A 16,121-nucleotide genomic window follows, 5' to 3' on the forward strand; every position below is an offset into this window, starting at 1 on the left:
TGTATATGTGTGTGTGTAAATATATGTCTGATACTGTATGTGTGTCTGTATATTTGTGATACTCTATGTGTGTGTCTGTATATGTGTGTGTGTGTAAATATATGTCTGATACTCTATGTGTGTCTGTATATTTGTGATACTCTATCTGGGTGTCTGTATATGTGTGTGTAAATATATGTCTGATACTGTATGTGTGTCTGTATATTTGTGATACTCTATGTGTGTGTCTGTATATGTGTGTGTGTGTAAACATATTTGTGATACTCTATGTGTGTGTCTGTATATTTGTGATACTCTATGTGTGTGTGTCTGTATATATGTGTGTGTGTGTGTAAATATATGTCTGATACTGTATGTGTGTCTGTATATTTGTGATACTGTATGTGTGTCTGTATATTTGTGATACTCTATGTGTGTGTCTGTATGTGTGTGTGTGTGTGTGTGTGTGTGTGTAAATATATTTGTGATACTCTATGTGTGTGTCTGTATATGTGTGTGTGTAAATATATGTCTGATACTGTATGTGTGTCTGTATATTTGTGATACTCTATGTGTGTGTCTGTATATGTATATGTGTGTGTGTAAATATATGTCTGATACTGTATGTGCGTGTCTGTATATGTGTGTGTGTGTGTGTGTGTGTGTGTGTAAATATATGTCTGATACTGTATGTGTGTGTCTGTATATTTGTGATACTCTATGTGCGTGTCTGTATATGTGTGTGTGTGTGTGTGTAAATATATGTCTGATACTGTATGTGTGTGTCTGTATATTTGTGATACTCTATGTGCGTGTCTGCATATGTGTGTGTGTGTGTGTGTGTGTAAATATATGTCTGATACTGTATGTGTGTGTCTGTATATTTGTGATACTCAATGTGCGTGTCTGTATATGTGTGTGTGTGTGTGTAAATATATGTCTGATACTGTATGTGTGTGTCTGTGTATTTGTGATACTCTATGTGTGTGTCTGTATATGTGTGTGTGTAAATATATGTCTGATACTGTATGTGTGTCTGTATATTTGTGATACTCTATCTGTGTGTCTGTATATGTGTGTGTAAATATATGTCTGATACTGTATGTGTGTCTGTATATTTGTGATACTCTATGTGTGTGTCTGTATATGTGTGTGTGTGTAAACATATTTGTGATACTCTATGTGCGTGTCTGTATATGTGTGTGTGTGTGTGTGTAAATATATGTCTGATACTGTATGTGTGTGTCTGTATATTTGTGATACTCTATGTGCGTGTCTGTATATGTGTGTGTGTGTAAATATATGTCTGATACTGTATGTGTGTGTCTGTGTATTTGTGATACTCTATGTGTGTCTGTATATGTGTGTGTGTTTGTGTGTGTGTGTGTAAATATATGTCTGATACTGTATGTGTGTGTCTGTGTATTTGTGATACTCTATGTGTGTGTCTGTATATGTGTGTGTGTAAATATATGTCTGATACTTTATGTGTGTGTCTGTGTATTTGTGATACTCTATGTGTGTGTCTGTATATGTGTGTGTGTAAATATATGTCTGATACTGTATGTGTGTCTGTATATTTGTGATACTCTATGTGTGTGTCTGTATATGTGTGTGTGTGTAAATATATGTCTGATACTCTATGTGTGTCTGTATATTTGTGATACTCTATCTGGGTGTCTGTATATGTGTGTGTAAATATATGTCTGATACTGTATGTGTGTCTGTATATTTGTGATACTCTATGTGTGTGTCTGTATATGTGTGTGTGTGTAAACATATTTGTGATACTCTATGTGTGTGTCTGTATATTTGTGATACTCTATGTGTGTGTGTCTGTATATATGTGTGTGTGTGTGTAAATATATGTCTGATACTGTATGTGTGTCTGTATATTTGTGATACTGTATGTGTGTCTGTATATTTGTGATACTCTATGTGTGTGTCTGTATGTGTGTGTGTGTGTAAATATATTTGTGATACTCTATGTGTGTGTCTGTATATGTGTGTGTGTAAATATATGTCTGATACTGTATGTGTGTCTGTATATTTGTGATACTCTATGTGTGTGTCTGTATATGTATATGTGTGTGTGTAAATATATGTCTGATACTGTATGTGCGTGTCTGTATATGTGTGTGTGTGTGTGTGTGTGTGTGTGTAAATATATGTCTGATACTGTATGTGTGTGTCTGTATATTTGTGATACTCTATGTGCGTGTCTGTATATGTGTGTGTGTGTGTGTGTAAATATATGTCTGATACTGTATGTGTGTGTCTGTATATTTGTGATACTCTATGTGCGTGTCTGCATATGTGTGTGTGTGTGTGTGTGTGTAAATATATGTCTGATACTGTATGTGTGTGTCTGTATATTTGTGATACTCAATGTGCGTGTCTGTATATGTGTGTGTGTGTGTGTGTGTGTGTGTGTAAATATATGTCTGATACTGTATGTGTGTGTCTGTGTATTTGTGATACTCTATGTGTGTCTGTATATGTGTGTGTGTGTGTGTAAATATATGTCTGATACTGTATGTGTGTGTCTGTGTATTTGTGATACTCTATGTGTGTGTCTGTATATGTGTGTGTGTAAATATATGTCTGATACTGTATGTGTGTCTGTATATTTGTGATACTCTATCTGTGTGTCTGTATATGTGTGTGTAAATATATGTCTGATACTGTATGTGTGTCTGTATATTTGTGATACTCTATGTGTGTGTCTGTATATGTGTGTGTGTGTAAACATATTTGTGATACTCTATGTGCGTGTCTGTATATGTGTGTGTGTGTGTGTGTGTGTGTGTGTAAATATATGTCTGATACTGTATGTGTGTGTCTGTATATTTGTGATACTCTATGTGCGTGTCTGTATATGTGTGTGTGCGTAAATATATGTCTGATACTGTATGTGTGTGTCTGTATATTTGTGATACTCTATGTGCGTGTCTGTATAAGTGTGTGTGCGTAAATATATGTCTGATACTGTATGTGTGTGTCTGTATATTTGTGATACTCTATGTGCGTGTCTGTATATGTGTGTGTGTGTGTGTAAATATATGTCTGATACTGTATGTGTGTGTCTGTGTATTTGTGATACTCTATGTGTGTGTCTGTATATGTGTGTGTGTAAATATATGTCTGATACTGTATGTGTGCGTCTGTGTATTTGTGATACTCTATGTGTGTGTCTGTATATGTGTGTGTGTAAATATATGTCTGATACTGTATGTGTGTGTCTGTGTATTTGTGATACTCTATGTGTGTGTCTGTATATGTGTGTGTGTAAATATATGTCTGATACTGTATGTGTGTGTCTGTGTATTTGTGATACTCTATGTGTGTGTCTGTATATGTGTGTGTGTAAATATATGTCTGATACTGTATGTGTGTCTGTATATTTGTGATACTCTATGTGTGTGTCTGTATATGTGTGTGTGTAAATATATGTCTGATACTGTATGTGTGTCTGTATATTTGTGATACTCTATGTGTGTGTCTGTATATGTGTGTGTGTAAATATATGTCTGATACTGTATGTGTGTCTGTATATTTGTGATACTCTATGTGTGTGTGTGTATATGTGTGTGTGTGTGTAAATATATGTCTGATACTCTATGTGTGTCTGTATATTTGTGATACTCTATCTGTGTGTCTGTATATGTGTGTGTAAATATATGTCTGATACTGTATGTGTGTCTGTATATTTGTGATACTCTATGTGTGTGTCTGTATATGTGTGTGTGTGTAAATATATTTGTGATACTGTATGTGTGTCTGTATATTTGTGATACTCTATCTGGGTGTCTGTATATGTGTGTGTAAATATATGTCTGATACTGTATGTGTGTCTGTATATTTGTGATACTCTATGTGTGTGTCTGTATATGTGTGTGTGTGTAAACATATTTGTGATACTCTATGTGTGTGTCTGTATATTTGTGATACTCTATGTGTGTGTGTCTGTATATTTGTGATACTCTATGTGTGTGTGTCTGTATATTTGTGATACTCTATGTGTGTGTCTGTATGTGTGTGTGTGTGTGTGTGTGTGTAAATATATTTGTGATACTCTATGTGTGTGTCTGTATATGTGTGTGTGTGTAAATATATGTCTGATACTGTATGTGTGTCTGTATATTTGTGATACTCTATCTGTGTGTCTGTATATGTGTGTGTAAATATATGTCTGATACTGTATGTGTGTCTGTATATTTGTGTGTGTGTGTAAATATATGTCTGATACTGTATGTGTGTCTGTATATTTGTGATACTCTATGTGTGTGTCTGTATATGTGTGTGTGTGTGTAAATATATGTCTGATACTCTATGTGTGTCTGTATATTTGTGATACTCTATCTGTGTGTCTGTATATGTGTGTGTAAATATATGTCTGATACTGTATGTGTGTCTGTATATTTGTGATACTCTATGTGTGTGTCTGTATATGTGTGTGTGTGTAAATATATTTGTGATACTCTGTGTGTGTCTGTATATTTGTGATACTCTATGTGTGTGTCTGTATGTGTGTGTGTGTGTGTGTGTGTGTGTGTGTAAATATATTTGTGATACTCTATGTGTGTGTCTGTATATGTGTGTGTGTGTAAATATATGTCTGATACTGTATGTGTGTCTGTATATTTGTGATACTCTATCTGTGTGTCTGTATATGTGTGTGTAAATATATGTCTGATACTGTATGTGTGTCTGTATATTTGTGATACTCTATGTGTGTGTCTGTATATGTGTGTGTGTGTAAACATATTTGTGATACTGTATGTGCGTGTCTGTATATGTGTGTGTGTGTGTGTGTAAATATATGTCTGATACTGTATGTGTGTGTCTGTATATTTGTGATACTCTATGTGCGTGTCTGCATATGTGTGTGTGTAAATATATGTCTGATACTGTATGTGTGTGTCTGTATATTTGTGATACTCAATGTGCGTGTCTGTATATGTGTGTGTGTGTGTAAATATATGTCTGATACTGTATGTGTGTGTCTGTGTATTTGTGATACTCTATGTGTGTCTGTATATGTGTGTGTGTTTGTGTGTGTGTGTGTAAATATATGTCTGATACTGTATGTGTGTGTCTGTGTATTTGTGATACTCTATGTGTGTGTCTGTATATGTGTGTGTGTAAATATATGTCTGATACTTTATGTGTGTGTCTGTGTATTTGTGATACTCTATGTGTGTGTCTGTATATGTGTGTGTGTAAATATATGTCTGATACTGTATGTGTGTCTGTATATTTGTGATACTCTATGTGTGTGTCTGTATATGTGTGTGTGTGTAAATATATGTCTGATACTCTATGTGTGTCTGTATATTTGTGATACTCTATCTGGGTGTCTGTATATGTGTGTGTAAATATATGTCTGATACTGTATGTGTGTCTGTATATTTGTGATACTCTATGTGTGTGTCTGTATATGTGTGTGTGTGTAAACATATTTGTGATACTCTATGTGTGTGTCTGTATATTTGTGATACTCTATGTGTGTGTGTCTGTATATATGTGTGTGTGTGTGTAAATATATGTCTGATACTGTATGTGTGTCTGTATATTTGTGATACTGTATGTGTGTCTGTATATTTGTGATACTCTATGTGTGTGTCTGTATGTGTGTGTGTGTGTGTGTGTGTGTAAATATATTTGTGATACTCTATGTGTGTGTCTGTATATGTGTGTGTGTAAATATATGTCTGATACTGTATGTGTGTCTGTATATTTGTGATACTCTATGTGTGTGTCTGTATATGTATATGTGTGTGTGTAAATATATGTCTGATACTGTATGTGCGTGTCTGTATATGTGTGTGTGTGTGTGTGTGTGTGTGTGTAAATATATGTCTGATACTGTATGTGTGTGTCTGTATATTTGTGATACTCTATGTGCGTGTCTGTATATGTGTGTGTGTGTGTGTGTGTAAATATATGTCTGATACTGTATGTGTGTGTCTGTATATTTGTGATACTCTATGTGCGTGTCTGCATATGTGTGTGTGTGTGTGTGTGTGTAAATATATGTCTGATACTGTATGTGTGTGTCTGTATATTTGTGATACTCAATGTGCGTGTCTGTATATGTGTGTGTGTGTGTGTGTGTGTGTGTGTAAATATATGTCTGATACTGTATGTGTGTGTCTGTGTATTTGTGATACTCTATGTGTGTGTCTGTATATGTGTGTGTGTGTGTGTAAATATATGTCTGATACTGTATGTGTGTGTCTGTGTATTTGTGATACTCTATGTGTGTGTCTGTATATGTGTGTGTGTAAATATATGTCTGATACTGTATGTGTGTCTGTATATTTGTGATACTCTATCTGTGTGTCTGTATATGTGTGTGTAAATATATGTCTGATACTGTATGTGTGTCTGTATATTTGTGATACTCTATGTGTGTGTCTGTATATGTGTGTGTGTGTAAACATATTTGTGATACTCTATGTGCGTGTCTGTATATGTGTGTGTGTGTGTGTGTGTGTGTGTAAATATATGTCTGATACTGTATGTGTGTGTCTGTATATTTGTGATACTCTATGTGCGTGTCTGTATATGTGTGTGTGCGTAAATATATGTCTGATACTGTATGTGTGTGTCTGTATATTTGTGATACTCTATGTGCGTGTCTGTATAAGTGTGTGTGCGTAAATATATGTCTGATACTGTATGTGTGTGTCTGTGTATTTGTGATACTCTATGTGTGTGTCTGTATATGTGTGTGTGTAAATATATGTCTGATACTGTATGTGTGCGTCTGTGTATTTGTGATACTCTATGTGTGTGTCTGTATATGTGTGTGTGTAAATATATGTCTGATACTGTATGTGTGTGTCTGTGTATTTGTGATACTCTATGTGTGTGTCTGTATATGTGTGTGTGTAAATATATGTCTGATACTGTATGTGTGTGTCTGTGTATTTGTGATACTCTATGTGTGTGTCTGTATATGTGTGTGTGTAAATATATGTCTGATACTGTATGTGTGTCTGTATATTTGTGATACTCTATGTGTGTGTCTGTATATGTGTGTGTGTAAATATATGTCTGATACTGTATGTGTGTCTGTATATTTGTGATACTCTATGTGTGTGTCTGTATATGTGTGTGTGTAAATATATGTCTGATACTGTATGTGTGTCTGTATATTTGTGATACTCTATGTGTGTGTGTATATGTGTGTGTGTGTGTAAATATATGTCTGATACTCTATGTGTGTCTGTATATTTGTGATACTCTATCTGTGTGTCTGTATATGTGTGTGTAAATATATGTCTGATACTGTATGTGTGTCTGTATATTTGTGATACTCTATGTGTGTGTCTGTATATGTGTGTGTGTGTAAATATATTTGTGATACTCTGTGTGTGTCTGTATATTTGTGATACTCTATGTGTGTGTCTGTATGTGTGTGTGTGTGTGTGTGTGTGTGTGTGTAAATATATTTGTGATACTCTATGTGTGTGTCTGTATATGTGTGTGTGTGTAAATATATGTCTGATACTGTATGTGTGTCTGTATATTTGTGATACTCTATCTGTGTGTCTGTATATGTGTGTGTAAATATATGTCTGATACTGTATGTGTGTCTGTATATTTGTGTGTGTGTGTAAATATATGTCTGATACTGTATGTGTGTCTGTATATTTGTGATACTCTATGTGTGTGTCTGTATATGTGTGTGTGTGTGTAAATATATGTCTGATACTCTATGTGTGTCTGTATATTTGTGATACTCTATCTGTGTGTCTGTATATGTGTGTGTAAATATATGTCTGATACTGTATGTGTGTCTGTATATTTGTGATACTCTATGTGTGTGTCTGTATATGTGTGTGTGTGTAAATATATTTGTGATACTCTGTGTGTGTCTGTATATTTGTGATACTCTATGTGTGTGTCTGTATGTGTGTGTGTGTGTGTGTGTGTGTGTGTGTGTAAATATATTTGTGATACTCTATGTGTGTGTCTGTATATGTGTGTGTGTGTAAATATATGTCTGATACTGTATGTGTGTCTGTATATTTGTGATACTCTATCTGTGTGTCTGTATATGTGTGTGTAAATATATGTCTGATACTGTATGTGTGTCTGTATATTTGTGATACTCTATGTGTGTGTCTGTATATGTGTGTGTGTGTGTAAACATATTTGTGATACTCTATGTGCGTGTCTGTATATGTGTGTGTGTGTGTGTGTAAATATATGTCTGATACTGTATGTGTGTGTCTGTATATTTGTGATACTCTATGTGCGTGTCTGTATATGTGTGTGTGCGTAAATATATGTCTGATACTGTATGTGTGTGTCTGTATATTTGTGATACTCTATGTGCGTGTCTGTATATGTGTGTGTGTGTGTGTAAATATATGTCTGATACTGTATGTGTGTGTCTGTATATTTGTGATACTCAATGTGCGTGTCTGTATATGTGTGTGTGTGTGTGTGTAAATATATGTCTGATACTGTATGTGTGTGTCTGTGTATTTGTGATACTCTATGTGTGTGTCTGTATATGTGTGTGTGTAAATATATGTCTGATACTGTATGTGTGTGTCTGTGTATTTGTGATACTCTATGTGTGTGTCTGTATATGTGTGTGTGTGTAAATATATGTCTGATACTGTATGTGTGTGTCTGTGTATTTGTGATACTCTATGTGTGTGTCTGTATATGTGTGTGTGTAAATATATGTCTGATACTGTATGTGTGTGTCTGTGTATTTGTGATACTCTATGTGTGTGTCTGTATATGTGTGTGTAAATATATGTCTGATACTGTATGTGTGTCTGTATATTTGTGATACTCTATGTGTGTGTCTGTATATGTGTGTGTGTGTGTGTGTAAATATATGTCTGATACTCTATGTGTGTGTCTGTGTATTTGTGATACTCTATGTGTGTGTCTGTATATGTGTGTGTGTGTGTAAATATATTTGTGATACTCTGTGTGTGTCTGTATATTTGTGATACTCTATGTGTGTGTCTGTATGTGTGTGTGTGTGTGTGTGTGTGTAAATATATTTGTGATACTCTATGTGTGTGTGTGTGTGTAAATATATGTCTGATACTGTATGTGTGTCTGTATTTTAGTGATACTCTATGTGTGTGTCTGTATATGTGTGTATGTGTAAATATATTTGTGATACTCTATGTGTGTGTCTGTATATGTGTGTGTGTAAATATATTTTTGATACTCTATGTGTGTGTCTGTATATGTGTGTGTAAATATATGTGTGATACTGTATGTGTAATACTGTATGTATGTATCTGTATATGTGTGATACTGTATGTGTGATACTGTTTGTGTGTATCTGTATATGTGTGATACTGTATGTGTATCTGTATATGTGTGATACTTTATGTGTGTGTCTGTATATGTGTGTGTGTGTAAATATATTTGTGATACTGTATGTGTGTCTGTATATTTGTGATACTCTATGTGTGTCTATATGTGTGTGTGTGTGTGTGTGTAAATATATTTGTGATACTCTATGTGTGTGTCTGTATATGTGTGTGTGTGTAAATAAATTTTTGATACTGTGTGTGTGTAAATATATTTGTGATACCGTATGTGTGTCTGTATATTTGTGATACTGTATGTGTGTCTGTATATTTGTGATACTCTATGTGTGTGTCTGTATGTGTGTGTGTGTAAATATATTTGTGATTCTCTATGTGTGTGTCTGTATATGTGTGTGTGTGTAAATATACGTCTGATACTGTATGTGTGTGTATGTATATGTGTGTGTGTGTGTAAATATATGTCTGATACTGTATGTGTGTCTGTATATTTGTGATACTCTATGTGTGTGTCTGTATATGTGTGTGTAAATATATTTATGATACTCTATGTGTGTGTCTGTATATGTGTGTGTGTGTAAATATATGTGTGTAAATATATGTCTGATACTGTATGTGTGTCTGTATATTTGTGGTACTCTATGTGTGTGTCTGTATATGTGTGTGTGTGTAAATATATCTGTGATACTCTATGTGTGTGTCTGTATATGTGTGTGTAAATATATGTGTGATACTGTATGTGTGATACTGTATGTATGTATCTATCTGTATATGTGTGATACTGTATGTGTGATACTGTTTGTGTGTATCTGTATATGTGTGATACTGTTTGTGTGTATCTGTATATGTGTGTGTATCTGTGTGATACTGTATGCGTAATACTGTATGTGTGTATCTGTATATGTGTGATACTGTATGTGTGATACTGTTTGTGTGTATCTGTATATGTGTGTATATGTGTGATACTGTATGCGTAATACTGTATGTGTGTATCTGTATATGTGTGTATCAGTGTTCCCTCTAAGCCCAGTTTTGTGTGCAGCCCAGCAGTGAAACAGTTAATTAGGTGACCAAACCCTGCAATTAGCAAACCCTGCACAATGCAGACTGCAAGGTATGATTCTCTTATGAACCATTTCACTGCTGGGCCGCACACAAAATTCACCTTAGAGGGAACACTGGTGTGTATGTGTTATACACAGAGCAGTGTGTGTATCTGTATTATACAGAGAGCCGAGTGCATGTTATACACAGAGAAATGTGTCTATTACACGCCAAGCAGTGTGTGTGTCACTGTATTATACACAGAGCAGTGTTTGTGCCTGAATTATACAAAGAGCAGTGTGTGTGTGTTACACACAAAGGGTAGTGTGCGTTATACACAGAGCAGTCTGTGTGTTGTTTACAGAGCAGTGTGTGTTATTTACAGGGTAGTGTGTGTTGTACACAGAGCAGTGTGTGTTTACAAAGCAGTGTATGTTATAGGCAGAGCAGTGTGTGAGGAAATGTAAGGCAAATTGCCTGGAATGCACATAAGGGTTAAGGCCAGGACGGAGGAGTGGGAGTGTGTTTGTGTGTGAAACATTGTTGCTATTAGGAGAGGAGGGGTTTTGCTTACCTTTTTAAGACAGGTACAGGAAGTCCAAGTCCTCTTTCTGCTTGTTCTTTGAAGTTTCTCCACCCTATCCCTCCCTTTGAATTTTGTAAGCGGCAATCGTTAGTTTGAACCATCACTAGGGTGGTCTTTTCAGTATTAGGGAGTTCGAGGCATGATGAGGGCTAGCCAACCTATTTCTACAAGTCCAAGGATGGTACGTTTCAGCTCCCCAGGTGTTCAATGTGGTTTGCATGTAGTTGACCCTGGTCCTACTGGTATGGAGTGGTGGGTTAACACCCTATCGCTGGCAGTTGGGGCAGGTCAGTGGTGCAGGGTGAGAGGAGGTAGAGTGACGGCTATTTTCGGGCAGGGGTGAAGTCCTCAGTTATGCGTCTGGGGGTCCACTGTTCATGGGCCAGAAAGCCGAGAACTCCCTAAGTCATCATAGCGCTGAGCTCCGCTCTGCTTATCTCCCGCATCCCTGGTAAGGTCCAGCTTGCTAGCAAGAGTTACTATAAGTCACCTAGTACCTGATTGCCGCCCCCTGGGTACATGTTATTTGTGCTGTTTCAGTGAGTTTCTTTTGTTGCCGCAATAAACATGACCTGCGGGTTTTATAACCACAAGAAGTTGTTCTGTGTTTATTTCTATGTTAGAAGTTATAAGGTTTATGTTAAACATTGAAAATGATGTATATAGTTATAGTTACTGTTTAAGATTACCACAGAGGAGTATGTGTTATATACAGATCAGTTTGTGTATTATATTAAGGGCAGTGTGCTGTGTGTGTTATACACATGGCACAGTGTGTTTGTGAGTGTTGTATACAGGACAGTGTGTGTTATACACAGAGGAGTGTGTGTGTGTGTTATATACAGATCAGTGTGTGTGTTATATACAGGGCAGTGTGCTGTGTGTGTTATATACAGATCAGTGTGTGTGTTATATACAGGGCAGTGTGCTGTGTGTGTTATATACAGATCAGTGTGTGTGTTATATACAGGGCACAGTGTGTTTGTGAGTGTTGTATACAGGACAGTGTGTGTTATACACAGAGGAGTGTGTGTGTGTGTTATATACAGATCAGTGTGTGTTATACACAGAGGAGTGTGTGTGTGTGTGCTATATACAGATCAGTGTGTGTGTTATATACAGGGCAGTGTGCTGTGTGTGTTATATACAGATCAGTGTGTGTGTTATATACAGGGCACAGTGTGTTTGTGAGTGTTGTATACAGGACAGTGTGTGTTATACACAGAGGAGTGTGTGTGTTATATACAGATCAGTGTGTGTTATATACAGATCAGTGTGTGTGTTATATACAGGGCACAGTGTGTTTGTGAGTGTTGTATACAGGACAGTGTGTGTTATACACAGAGGAGTGTGTGTGTTATATACAGATCAGTGTGTGTTATATACAGATCAGTGTGTGTGTTATATACAGGGCACAGTGTGTTTGTGTGTGATGTATGCAGGCCAGTGTTTGTTAAACACAGAGCAGTGTGTGTGTTTACAGAGCAGTGTGTGTGTTTACAGAGCAATGTGTGTGTTTACAGAGCAGTGGTGTGTGTTGTGTAATGATTACGGGGAGACAAATAGGCTAGGAGAGAGAGGGTTAAGGCCTGCAGGGAGAGGGAATTTAACCTCTTAAGGACATATGACGGAATTTTTCCGTCATAAAACAATTAAGCAAACTGAAAGCTGTGTCCTTAAAGGGTTAAGGAGGGAAGTTGCTGGGTCTGCAACAATGTTGCTGTTTGGGGGAGTGTCACTACTACCGTTAAGAAGGCTCTGCACCAGGCTTGGGGCCTCTTCTTCCTCTGGGACAGCTGCAAGTCTTTTCCCTCCCACCTACCCTGGATCATGGTTGGTGGCGTGAGTTCTACGACTGCCGTTTTGGGCGGTTATTTTCAGTTCACCATATCATCCCTTGGCGAAGTTAGGGTTACTCGAGCCATTCTTCTTGAGTCCAGGGCCAGTAGTTTTAAGCTTCCCTTGCTAGGGAACTGGCACCAAACGGCAGGTACCAGCAGGGCCCCCTAAGGGTTGAAGCGCCTAAATTTACACTCTGAAGGCGGGAAGTCATGGCCTGTTTTATTTGCAGATAGAGAGGTTGGGGCGGAGTAATGACCGGACGACAAAGGCCGGGCAACGCCTTAGGTAATTCCGAGGAGCCCCGCCTTTGTTTTTGGGTCTTTGCAACTCCCGACAACCTCATTGCCTCTATCCCGAGCGGAGTGTTCCTTCGCTGATGCCCTTGGCCATTGACCTCCTGTCGTGTTGAGGCTAATTTAAATCTCACTTGCCGCTTGTTGTTATTTAAGTTGTATTTAAATAAAATTGCCAGCAATGGTTTTACCCTCCACTCTCGTGTCAGTATTTTATTTATAGCTTTAGTATAAGGTTAAGTTATTATGTTATATATGTCCACCTTATCTGGTAGCAACCAGCTAGGCCTTTTACCCTTAAGGGCAGTGTGTGTGTGTGTTATACACAGAGCAGCATTGTGTGTATACAGAGCAGTGTGTATTATACACAGAGCAGTGCTACTTTATATACAGATCCGTGTGTGTGTGTGTTATATACAGGACAGAGTGTGTTATACATATAGCAGTGTGTGTTATACACAGGGCACAGTGTGAGTGTGTTTGTGTTGTATACAGAGCAGTGTGTGTGTGATATACAGGACAATGTGCTGTGTGTGTATTATACACAGAGCACAGTGTGTGTGTTGAATACAACGCAGTGTGTGTTTTATATACAGAGCAGTGTGTGTTATACACAGAGCAGTGTGTGTGTGTGTTATATACAGGGCAGTGTGTGTTATATACAGAGTGGGGTATGTGTTATATACAGGTCAGTGTGTGTTATACACAGAGCAGTGTTTCTTTATATACAGATCAGTGTGTGTGTGTGTATGTATATATATATATATATATATATATATATATATATACAGGGAGTGCAGAATTATTAGGCAAATTAGTATTTTGACCACATCATCCTCTTTATGCATGTTGTCTTACTCCAAGCTGTATAGGCTCGAAAGCCTACTACCAATTAAGCATATTAGGTGATGTGCATCTCTGTAATGAGAAGGGGTGTGGTCTAATGACATCAACACCCTATATCAGGTGTGCATAATTATTAGGCAACTTCCTTTCCTTTGGCAAAATGGGTCAAAAGAAGGACTTGACAGGCTCAGAAAAGTCAAAAATAGTGAGATATCTTGCAGAGGGATGCAGCACTCTTAAAATTGCAAACCTTCTGAAGCGTGATCATCGAACAATCAAGCGTTTCATTCAAAATAGTCAACAGGGTCGCAAGAAGCGTTTGGAAAAACCAAGGCGCAAAATAACTGCCCATGAACTGAGAAAAGTCAAGATGCCACTTGCCACCAGTTTGGCCATATTTCAGAGCTGCAACATCACTGGAGTGCCCAAAAGCACAAAGTGTGCAATACTCAGAGACATGGCCAAGGTAAGAAAGGCTGAAAGACGACCACCACTGAACAAGACACACAAGCTGAAACGTCAAGACTGGGCCAAGAAATATCTCAAGACTGATTTTTCTAAGGTTTTATGGACTGATGAAATGAGAGTGAGTCTTGATGGGCCAGATGGATGGGCCCGTGGCTGGATTGGTAAAGGGCAGAGAGCTCCAGTCCGACTCAGACGCCAGCAAGGTGGAGGTGGAGTACTGATTTGGGCTGGTATCATCAAAGATGAGCTTGTGGGGCCTTTTCGGGTTGAGGATGGAGTCAAGCTCAACTCCCAGTCCTACTGCCAGTTTCTGGAAGACACCTTCTTCAAGCAGTGGTACAGGAAGAAGTCTGCATCCTTCAAGAAAAACATGATTTTCATGCAGGACAATGCTCCATCACACGCATCCAAGTACTCCACAGCGTGGCTGGCAAGAAAGGGTATAAAAGAAGAAAATCTAATGACATGGCCTCCTTGTTCACCTGATCTGAACCCCATTGAGAACCTGTGGTCCATCATCAAATGTGAGATTTACAAGGAGGGAAAACCGTACACCTCTCTGAACAGTGTCTGGGAGGCTGTGGTTGCTGCTGCACGCAATGTTGATGGTGAACAGATCAAAACACTGACAGAATCCATGGATGGCAGGCTTTTGAGTGTCCTTGCAAAGAAAGGTGGCTATATTGGTCACTGATTTGTTTTTGTTTTGTTTTTGAATGTCAGAAATGTATATTTGTGAATGTTGAGATGTTATATTGGTTTCACTGGTAAAAATAAATAATTGAAATGGGTATATATTTGTTTTTTGTTAAGTTGCCTAATAATTATGCACAGTAATAGTCACCTGCACACACAGATATCCCCCTAAAATAGCTATAACTAAAAACAAACGAAAAACTACTTCCAATACTATTCAGCTTTGATATTAATGAGTTTTTTGGGTTCATTGAGAACATGGTTGTTGTTCAATAATAAAATTAATCCTCAAAAATACAACTTGCCTAATAATTCTGCACTCCCTGTACATATAGCAGTGTGTGTTATACACAGGGCACAGTGTGAGTGTGTTTGTGTTGTATACAGAGAAGTGTGTGTGTGTGATATACAGGACAATGTGCTGTGTGTGTATTATACACAGAGCACCGTGTGTTTGTGTGTTGAATACAAGGCAGTGTGTGTGTTATATACAGAGCAGTGTGTGTTATACACAGAGCAGTGTGTGTGTGTGTGTGTGTTATATACAGGGCAGTGTGTGTTATATACAGAGTGGGGTATGTGTTATATACAGATCAGTGTGTGTGTGTTATATACAGATCAGTGTGTGTGTTATATACAGAATGGGGTATGTGTGTTATATACAGTTATATACAGAGTGGGATATGTGTGTTATATACAGATCAGCGTGTGTGTGTTATATACAGATCAGTGTGTGTGTTATATACAGAATGGGGTATGTGTGTTATATACAGAGTGGGATATGTGTGTTATATACAGATCAGTGTGTGTGTGTGTTATATACAGAGTGGGGTATGTGTGTTATATACAAATCAGTGTGTGTGCATTATATACAGATCAGTGTGTGCGTGTGTGTGCTATGTACAGAGTGGGGTATGTGTGTTATATACAGAGTGCGTTATGTGTGTTATATACAGATCAGTGTGTGTGTGTGTTATATACAGATCAGTGTGTGTGTTATATACAGAGTGGGGTATGTGTGTTATATACAGATCAGTGTGTGTGTGTGTG

At 37.3% G+C, this 16,121-nt stretch overlaps 1 protein-coding gene across 2 annotated transcripts in view; it reads right to left on the reverse strand.

The window, feature by feature from the left end:
* LOC128641211 (uncharacterized) overlaps positions 1-16,121 on the reverse strand; it is an 87,916-nt gene that overhangs the window by 19,017 nt on the left and 52,778 nt on the right. The window contains exon 1 of one of the 2 annotated variants that reach the window (XM_053693776.1): positions 10,915-12,971. The exons of the other annotated variant lie outside the window; for it this stretch is intronic. The gene's annotated coding sequence lies outside the window, so the exon portion shown is untranslated. Of the gene's footprint in view, positions 1-10,914; positions 12,972-16,121 lie in introns of those variants that run through there. 2 annotated transcript variants of the gene reach the window in all.

This window comes from Bombina bombina, chromosome 10 (assembly GCF_027579735.1).
Source record: "Bombina bombina isolate aBomBom1 chromosome 10, aBomBom1.pri, whole genome shotgun sequence".
Taxonomy (NCBI): Eukaryota; Metazoa; Chordata; class Amphibia; order Anura; family Bombinatoridae; genus Bombina; species Bombina bombina.